The sequence below is a fragment of the Nyctibius grandis genome, chromosome 14 (genome assembly GCF_013368605.1).
Source record: "Nyctibius grandis isolate bNycGra1 chromosome 14, bNycGra1.pri, whole genome shotgun sequence".
NCBI classification, from domain to species: domain Eukaryota; kingdom Metazoa; phylum Chordata; class Aves; order Nyctibiiformes; family Nyctibiidae; genus Nyctibius; species Nyctibius grandis.
In genome coordinates, this window is record NC_090671.1 from 15,669,826 (window position 1) to 15,678,603 (window position 8,778).

An 8,778-nucleotide genomic window follows, 5' to 3' on the forward strand; every position below is an offset into this window, starting at 1 on the left:
ATTTTGGGTTTCATATTGCAAGCTCTGAAAACCAAATGGTGGGGCTGATGTTTAAAAAAAAAAAAAAATAATTCAAACAACATCAATTCATCAGGCTTGAATTCAGCTCTTTCCACTGTGCCAGTTTAACTTGCACTGAGAAAAGTTGCTGCTCAGCAAAAAAAAAAAATTCCTTTTTAACCAAATGAATGCATCATACATAAAACATCACGAACCATACAATTAGTAAGCAAATGTGAGAGTTCAGCTCAGTTCATAATTATTCAGCAAACCTATTCAGAATGATTTTTTCCTCCCTGCAGCAATCAACTGTGTGGGCTCATTACCACTGAGAATCTAACGAAGAAACCACCATATAAACTGTACAAAACAAGCCCATATGCTAGAAAACCTTTAGCCCAGCTAGCCATTAGCAAGGAGCCTTTTAAAGCCGTCCATCGAGCAGAACCACATCTTTCTTTTCTGTGGTGTTTATACCCCCAGCTCCATAAAGACGCCATTTCATTAATATGTCAGGCTTCAGGTAGACAAATTTTAGCAACTAAATAACCTCCACAGCGTTTGGTAGCGCAGCCATCTGGAACAATACAAAAAGGCATTTGGTTGCCGCTACACGTCGCGTACCAGCCGAAGTGATGGGTCCTGTCTTTAGAGCACCGGCTCCCAGCAGTTACCTTGCAAAAAAGATGGGAGGTTTTTCTTGGCAGTGATTTCTGCTCCTAGCAGGGACAGTCAAAGAAAGGAATTTGAATATTTTGAAGGACAGGTCTCTAAGTCTGGTGGCTGACATTATCGGGAAGGGTGTCAACCACACCGCTGGCCTCCCGAGCCGGGGGGCACCGAGGGTCACACTGAAGGGTGGCACGTAAAGATGTCTGAGGATCCAACCTCCTCTGTGGCTTCTTGTCCTTCCCTACTTGAACTACTTTGTAATTGAGATTAAAGACAACTTCATCTGTAAAAGCTGATTTGCATTCAGTTTCTGAAAAGTTCGCCTTGCTGATGTTAATATTTCATGCTTAGTTTTGCCAACAGTGTTGTTTTCTGGAAAGTTTGAACCAAATTCCGTCAGACATTTGACTGCTTTCTATTTTAAAAAATGCATAACTGAATAATAAGAGTTAAGGGACTAAAACTGTTCCAGTTGTTTCCCGCAGAGAGCGGCAGCGATTTCAGGACTCAGCCCTTCACAAGGGTTTTCCTGTTTGTTTCTTCTGCAAGGTTGGGTGGCTGGTTTAGTTTCTTTACATCTCTGCAACCTTAAGCTGTACATTTTTCCTGTTTGGTTTTTCAGGTACCTCAGTATGGATCATGATATTTTCACAACATTGGTATGTTTTTCCAGTGCTACGAACAGCTTGTTTTGCATCAATTAAGTATATTGGGTCTCATTTATGTCAGTTAGGTGAAAACCTTTACAGCATATGGGGCACTTAGGTGTAGATGTTGAACACATTTAAATTTTTCTAATTTAGATCACTAAAAACCAAGATATTGCTAAAATAATACAACATTGAGATTTGTATTTAGTTTAGTAAAACATTAGGAAATGCTAAAGCAAATTTTCCCATCTATGATACAGTTCTACCTCTTGGGCTTTTTTCCCCTTCAAATTCCCATCTCTAAAACACACACTGTAGGGTTACACATTTGATTGGAGGGGGGGAAGAGAAAAGAAATTAGATCATATATGCAGCACAAAAGAATTAGTTTGGCTGCAGGAACAGTAAAAGTTTTATATTTCCTAAAATAACTCAGTGAAACACAAATAAAAAATAGTACCTCTCTATACGGATAATCAGTATTTAACTCTCCTCGGTACTTTATGATGGAGTTTCTATGATTGACTTTGTTCTGTTGTTTTCTTAAACTCAAACCAGGTGGGAATTTATGTAGGCTTGGTGGAGCAGGAATGATCTTCAAGCATCTGGGAAGTCCAGCTCACCGTGGGCGACGCCAGCAAACCACTAAAGTTAATTCATTTTTCATCATCTTATAAATTGAATTCCTGTGAAAGGAGAGAACCAGAGGCTTTTTGTAAAGTCCTGATGACTTAATTTTCGCTAAGCGTTAGCTTCACGGGAGCGTTCGCCTTAGTGCTTCCTTTTCACACCCTCAAATCCCGTGGCATTTTACACGCTGCGTTTGTAAGTCCTTCCCTTCCATCACTTGCAGGGCAGCATCTTCCTGCCCCGGGCAGCGTGGGACTGCGCTGGGGGAGCAGCGGGGCTGCTGGATGCGGGTTTAGATGTCGCTATTTCGCAGGAACTCACCCAGCACGGACCAGGTTGGCTTCTCCTGGACAACCTCCCAACAGGGCCACGTGTCTGAGCATCCCCCACTTTTCACCATCGTCTGACGCCCGCTGAACGCTGCCAGTACACCCCCCGCCAGCCCTCGGGGTCTTTGGTCACGCTCTCGGTCCTGGTGCTTCCTGCGTCGGGGTCCCAACACCCCGGCCCCGGCTGAAGAGCAAGCTGCACGTCCTGCGGGCGAGAGGAACGCTTGAGCACGTGGTGCCCAGAATCCAAACCCACCAGGCAAACAAACACACTCCTGTATTTACCATTTACCGTGTTACCTGACAAGATTTTACAGAACGACTCACGTTTCTGAGCCATTGGCAAACCTTGGCTCATAGTCCTGATTTATCCCATTTTAACAAACAAAAAAGCACCTCCGCCCACACAAACTGGTGAAGAGCCGACCCAAAGGCAGCGAGCGCTCGCTCGGGTGGCACGGCATGGCACCGCTGGGTCGGGTGGCACGGCACGGCACACCCCGCAGCCTGGGCAGGGCTCGAGCGGAGCAGAGGGGATACGGTGCTGCGGGGAGCTGCCCGCACACCCCAGCTCCATCCGGGCCCTCACACGGGGCTGGGTTTCCTCCACCCCACATCAGGGGTCCCTCGCTTCCCAACAGGGATGGCTCCGGCGCACTGACCACGGGCAGCCCCGGCTGCCCCCTCCCCAGCAAACCCCCCAGCTCCCCGCCACAGGCACAAAGGGTTAAAAACCTCCCGCCGTCCATAACCGTGGCTGGTCCCGGCTCCCGTGGCCCCTCAGCATCCGTACAAAGGGCCCGGTTTAATCCGGGTCGCAGACACTCGCATTGTACCCCGCTCGCAGCCGTGTCAGGCTATCGGGTTTCCAACCCATACCCAAGCACAGAGCAGGAACAAAGACTTCTTTGTTACTGGGAAAAAAAAATGCCCCTGAAGATATTAGCAGTGCAGTAGAGTTCAAACTGCTAAACGATTCAAATATTATTTAATGAATACATTTGAAATGAGGTCTCACAACCCAGAATTCTTTTTAGATCATCATTTACAAAGAGCCAGCTTCTTTGTTTACTTCTTTATGAAGTCGTTGCTTTCAGGTTTTAATTATAGCCATTTTGCTTCCAGGCTTTTCCAGGGACTTTGCTGGTTGGTGTAGCTCGGTTCTTTTTATGATACGGTTTAGCTGGCGACTACTGGGTCTGTCAGAATTCCTTATAATCACGTTCCCTTAAGTCACCCTGGACTGCATTTCTGTGGCCGTAAGAAAGAAGGGAGGCAGAGAGCCTGTTGCAAAAGAAGCACCAGCACCAGGTACTGTTCTAGAGGGTGCTAAAAACCAGCTTTTCAAATCAGGAAATTTGTTAAATTAGTGTATCAAGATTTTAACTGGGATTGGAGACCCACTGCAAAGCTCAAATTCAACAAATACCTGGAATTTCTTGTTCAAGTCTTGGATATAAAGATACGCCATAAGATTATCCACGGGCTCTCCATAGATCATTTGATCCCAACCACCAAATCTGTAGGTTCTTCCCCCCCGCCACGTGAGTCACCCGTAACCAAGTGGCGCATCTTGGTGGACGTCCCGGTACCTGCTGGGAGGCTGTGGGACACGGCGCCGGACAACCTGGTCCCGCTTCGAAGCTGGTCCTGCCCCGAGCAGGGCTGGACCCCTCGGCATGTCCGGAGAAGCTTCGTCAGCTGCTGGAATACCGGCTCCTCTTTCAACTGAGAAAAATAACAACTTGGTTGAGCTGGGGCCGTTTGTCCGCTTGGCCACTGGCACTTGGAAACCATCAAACACCCAGACGTGTCTGATCGCCGTTTGCTTCTGCGCAGCTGAGACGGGGACGGTCCTTTACTCGCTGGACTCTCCACAAGCAAAGACGACCCCAGGACGCCGTAGGAGCACTGTGAAAAGGGACAGGGTGGCTTGAACTTCCGCAATGCATCATCATGTGCTAAAGCTAATGTTAACTTTGGGAGACACCATTATCTGCAAATTAATGGAAAGTGAAAATAAACGTCTGCTTCAGCTAATTGCCCAACACAAATACTGCATAATGGAGCAAAAGGCGCTACAGATAAGACTTGCTTTGAATTTGAAGGCTGCAGAACAAACACTCAGCTATTTTTCCTTATCCAGCAGAAATGCAGAATTACAGCCCGTATTTCATCTTGTCAGCTCTGACTATTTGGAAACGCTGGAGTCTGTCCCCACGAGATACTTGTTCCCAAAACCTACATCTGAAAGGGTTTTTTAATGTTTTCTAGCAATTAGAGATTTCTTATGTGCAGTGAGATAGTATTTCCTGGTTGCAATATAAATGCTTTTGAGATAAGAAGACACTCTAATTGACTGAATACTATTTATATTTCTTTCTATTGTGCTAAAAGTTTATGATGAAGTCTCAAAATTAGAACAGCCTGGCTTCTGCCTGCTCTGACTTCTGACACAAACACACCCAGAGAGGAAAAGTTACAACGAAAAACTAATGACAGATGCCATACTTGTAGATGTAACTTGGCTAAAAACACGTTAAGACAAGTAAGAAAAATGGTGAGTAACTTCACTGAGGGGTACATATTAGCTTTGATATAACTTATTTTCATAATTCTGTATCAGCAAATACATTTTACCAGTTTCTCCTAAAAAAATTCTGAAAGGTAACTCTACTCTTTCAGAAAAGAATGTTAATGCTGATGGAAATTCACAAAACATAGATAATGCTTGTTTATTTGTATGAAATATACCGAATCCTGGGACACTCAAAGTGTCTGTCACATATGACTGTTCCAGCAGCCCTATGAGGAAATTGTCTAATGCTTACCTTTAAATCTTACTTCTTTCAGTTGCTGGAAACCCATGAAATAGGTCATGCTCATTCCTACCTCACATGGAGCCACAGAAATAATACTTTTTACAAAACCAGGATACATAAACTGCAAAAAAAAATGTATTGTAAATATTGATTCTGCTACCAAGGGTTTCAAATTAAAGACAATTCACTGCTATAAAGTTTCAGGAATCAAATTTTTTCAAAGAAAGGATGAAATTCCGTGACCAAATGAACACATGCTACAAAAGCCCCTGGGAGCGACCCACCACCGCGTGCCGCTGTACCCAAGGGGCCGCAGACAGGGCTTGGGCTTTTCTTTCGCCTCCTCAGGTAGATTTGTATTTATTTTAAAGCACAAGCAGTTAGCAAACGTTGGCTGCAGATCCTTTCTGAGGAGGCCAGCAAGTTACCAGGTGTGAGGGGAAGGCTCAGCGGACACGTTGGTGTGTCCTGTGCTCCGACCCCCTCCCAAGCCCCTGCCCAGCTGTAACCCCCCAGCCCTTCGCCGCAGGGTGCGTGGAGGGAGATGCTCACTGCGGGAACCAGGGGACCAAGACTGAAGTTTAAATTGTGTGTATGAGCCACACAAAATACAAATTTTGTTGCTTTTAACATGTTGCCCCACTAAAGCTTTAGAGCACGTTGAGGGTAACAGAGTATTTCACATCACAGGGATTCTGACACTGGCAGGAAACGAATCAAGAACAACACAGCCCGGTCACCGCTGACATCCAGGCGTTTCTCTTTCTGGGGGGGAAGGTGCCCGGCCAGCAAAGGCAGCGGGCTGGGGGCTCTGCAGCTGCAGCAACACGCTGGTGCCGCGGCCGCACGACCCAGGGGCGGGTGGAGCTGGGGGTCTTCTGCCCCCCGGGGAAGAGAGGAGGGGGGAGTTACATCTGCAAAACAGAACACGTCAGGACTGGTTTAAAAGGAAATGCCTTTCAAAATGTCACGAACATTGCAAATAAGTTAATCAAACACGTTACTTTGTAGCCTTTTCCTTAAGGAGCTTTTCCCCAGTAAAAATCCAGAGGGGTGGCGACACCCAACAGTGGCGAAGGCAAAGCAGCCCCGAGAGCGACGGGCTGAGGCTCAAACGCTGCGCGTGAACCCAGCGGGTCACAGGGAGCTGCTGCAGAGCTGCCCCGATGCCCCTCGCAGCCCCTGCCCGAGCCCTTTCCCCTCCAGCCAGTCACCGTGGGCACACACGGTCCCCATGGCCCCGCTCAGCCTTCGCTCGGGGCAGCTCTCCCTGACCACGGCACCCGCGCACCAGAACCTGGAGAGCAGCCGAACCCCCTGTGCTTCAGCGAAAGGCATCAGTATTCACACCCCACAGGTTTGGCAGGGGAGAGCAAACAAAAGCCATTAGGACCTTGTCCACCAACAAGCATTGGAACAAAACACAGTTCAACACCGCCAGGCTTCTCCGTGCATCGCCCGGGTCCGGACCCTCCCGCGCCTTCGCGGAGGTGACCGCCAGCCGCGCACAGAGGTGCTGTCCACCGGTGTAACCGACACGGGCGTTTAATTTTTAATGTTAAATCACTTCCGACCAAGCAATTATGATTTAGTGATACATAGAAACGTCAACTGCTCTAACCACAGATCAGCCACAAGTTCCTCCTCTCGGCCAAAAATACGACGAGAGCAGCTGAGAGCAGGAGGTGCAGGGGGGAAGCCCCACGGGGCCGGCACCGGCACCCACACACGCTTGCGGCTGCCCCCGGGCAGGGCAGAGCCGCGGCAGCTGCCCCCGGGGTGGCCACGGGGCCCTGGGGACACGGGCTCCGGCCACATGCAGTGTTTCCAACTTGCTGCAAACCTGCAGGGTCTGCGCTGCGCCCCCCCCGCCCTCCAGCCTCTGCAGAGCCCTCTGCACCTGGCCAGGATGTGCAAAATGGTATTTTTACAGTGTGGTCGGAAGGGAAGCAAAAAGAGGAGAGAGGGACCCCCCCAGAGCGTGCTGGGGGCTCGGGGAAGCAGAGGTGTTGGTAAGAAATGGAGGTCCCTGTGCAGCAGAGGCAACGCTGCCGTGGGAAGGGGCAGCAGAGGCAACGCTGCCGTGGGAAGGGGCCACGCGGCGTCCCAGCTGCGCTCGCTCCTTCAGCGGGCTGGAGGAGAAGGAACTTGCTGAGATCAGTTAATGTTAAACTGTGATGGCAAACAGAAGGAACTGAGACCGGATGAACCTGGCACCAGCCAACGAGCCGTTCCTGCTGCACTCCGTGCAGGATGGAGCCAGGCTGCAGCCGCGGGCACCACACACCCACCTCTCCCCGAGCACACCTACACGAACACCAGCGTCTTCGTTAGCCCACACCCGGGGCTAAACAATAGCAGCTTTTCTCTCACCCAATATCCCTTTCCCAACTGAGGAAGGAAATTGGGAAAAAGAGGGAGACTCATAGATTAAAATTAAACAGATTTAATAAAATAAAGAAGCCAATATAAATGCTAACACAAAACACACAAAATTATACTTAGCTACAGGCTGCAGCAGGTTGTCCAGGAACAGCAATTGTTAGGAATGAGGAAGAGAGAGGCCAGAAGAGAGGAGAGCAAAACCAGCTCCCACTCTCCCCCAAGCCCTCCCTTTTGTAGCGAACTTGTGTTAACGATATAGAACACACCTGGGGGCAGCCGGGGGCAGCTGCCCTGGGTTAACTGCTAATGGCCCTGATCACCATGGCTGGCCACAACCTGAAACCAAATCCCAATGAAACTAGGATGACCAGCCCGTCTTCTGAGATCATAACCACCAGGTGAGGATGACAGCATCAAAATTTAACGCGTGGTGGTCAGTGGCACCTGCTTAAGATCGGTTTGGATTTGCTTTGGTTTAGAATTGCTATGGAAATGCAACACAAAATCCTTTACAGCTATCTTTTCCCCTCATACGGAGTGTTTCACATGGCCTGTGGGAGTCCAGACAGAACAACTGCATTTCGGCAGGTGATTAAATAACCCTTGTTAAAGCGTCGGAGAGATTTCTACCACGGCAGTAATGGTAACAGCCAGCCTGGTCCCGCTGCAGCTCCAGCGTTCCCTGCGCCGTGCTCCCGTGTGCCCACGCTCGGAAACCTCCTCCCGTCTCCCCTGTCTATTGTGTATCTCTCAGATGTGTTTGTTTATACGCTTCTGTGTGGTCTCTGTCCGAAGAGAAACAAACAAGTTGAGCTGCTATAAATAGACACCTTGGTGAGTTATATTTAGTCCTTTTAGTGTGTTTCCATTTTTCCCTTGTAGCCAAAATTAACACAAAGTTAAGTGACAGTTGGAAAAGCATTTACAGTTGCTCAAAGACTCTGTTGCTGGTTCAGGAGACGGAGAAACATCCTTTAACACAACACACCCAAAATTCAAAAACACAAATCTCAGCAGATTTTTTTTTTTTTTTTTTCCCCCCTGACATTTCCCAGTCCACACACTAAGGCAAAAGATGGAAAACATTTGCCTTTCTTTGCAATTATTAAAAAAATCCTCCAGAAAAAAACCCAAATTCCTTACAAGCCCCTTTTAGGCCACACTTATGTGCAGCCAAGTGATGGATTTAAAAGGTTACTGCTGGAATATGGTTCACAGCAGTCTATTGCAGTGAATAAATATCACGTTTACATATCCATTATAACAAAACTATGCTGCACTTCCATTACT